This window comes from Arachis hypogaea, chromosome 16 (genome assembly GCF_003086295.3).
Source record: "Arachis hypogaea cultivar Tifrunner chromosome 16, arahy.Tifrunner.gnm2.J5K5, whole genome shotgun sequence".
Lineage (NCBI taxonomy): Eukaryota > Viridiplantae > Streptophyta > Magnoliopsida > Fabales > Fabaceae > Arachis > Arachis hypogaea.
This window is the reverse complement of record NC_092051.1, coordinates 93,802,841-93,804,026: the sequence shown is the minus strand read 5'-3', so window position 1 is coordinate 93,804,026 and position 1,186 is coordinate 93,802,841. Positions and strand designations below refer to the sequence as shown.

Sequence of the window (1,186 nt, the reverse complement as noted above, 5' to 3'; positions counted from 1 at the left end):
TCATTTACGAACATTTCTCTTCATCTCATATCTCTTCTACTCTTCTTTTCTTCTACTCACAACAAGGGAACCTCTATACTGTGGTAAAAAGGATCTCTATTATTATTTTTCTATTCCCTTCTCTTTCATATGAGCAGGAGCAAGGACAAGAACATTCTTGTTGAAGCAGATCCTAAACCTGAAAGGACTCTGAAAAGGAAACTAAGAGAAGCTAAAATACAACAATCCAGAGACAACCATACAGGAATTTTCGAACAGGAAGAGGAGATGGCAGCAAAAAATAATAATAATGCAAGGAGGATGCTTGGTGACTTTACTGCACCTAATTCCAATTTACATGGAAGAAGCATCTCCATCCCTACCATTGGAGCAAACAATTTTGAGCTTAAACCTCAATTAGTTTCTCTGATGCAACAAAACTGCAAGTTTCATGGACTTCCATCTGAAGATCCCTTTCAGTTCTTAACTAAATTCTTACAGATCTGTGATACTGTTAAGACTAATGGAGTAGATCCTGAAGTCTACAGGCTCATGCTTTTCCCTTTTGTTGTGAGAGACAGAGCTAGAATATGGTTAGACTCTCAACCTAAGGATAGCCAGAACTCTTGGGATAAGCTGGTCAAGGCTTTCTTATCCAAGTTCTTTCCTCCTCAAAAGCTGAGTAAGCTTAGAGTGGATGTTCAAACCTTCAGACAGAAAGAAGGTAAATCCCTCTATGAGGCTTGGGAGAGATACAAGGAACTGACCAAAAAGTGTCCTTCTGACATGCTTTCAGAATGGACCATCCTGGATATATTCTATGATGGTCTATCTGAATTAGCTAAGATGTCATTGGATACTTCTGCAGGTGGATCCATTCACCTAAAGAAAACGCCTGCAGAAGCTCAAGAACTTATTGACATGGTTGCTAACAACCAGTTTATGTACACTTCTGAAAGAAATCCTGTGAGTAATGGGACGCCTCAGAAGAAGGGAGTTCTTGAAATTGATACTCTGAATGCCATATTGGCTCAGAATAAAATATTGACTCAGCAAGTCAATATGATTTCTCAGAGTCTGAATGGAATGCAAGCTGCATCCAACAGTACTCAAGAGGCATCTTCTGAAGAAGAGGCTTATGATCCTGAGAACCCTACAATAGCAGAGGTAAATTATATGGGTGAATCTTATGAAAACACCTATAACC

At 39.1% G+C, this 1,186-nt stretch overlaps 1 non-coding gene across 1 annotated transcript; it reads right to left on the bottom strand.

Annotated features, from left to right (window-relative positions):
* Positions 1 to 663: 663 nt before the first annotated feature.
* On the bottom strand, positions 664 to 771 carry LOC112761108 (small nucleolar RNA R71). Its single transcript, XR_003181519.1, has one exon. It is a non-coding gene; the product is annotated as a small nucleolar RNA R71 (small nucleolar RNA).
* Between the last annotated feature and the right edge of the window lie 415 nt (positions 772 to 1,186).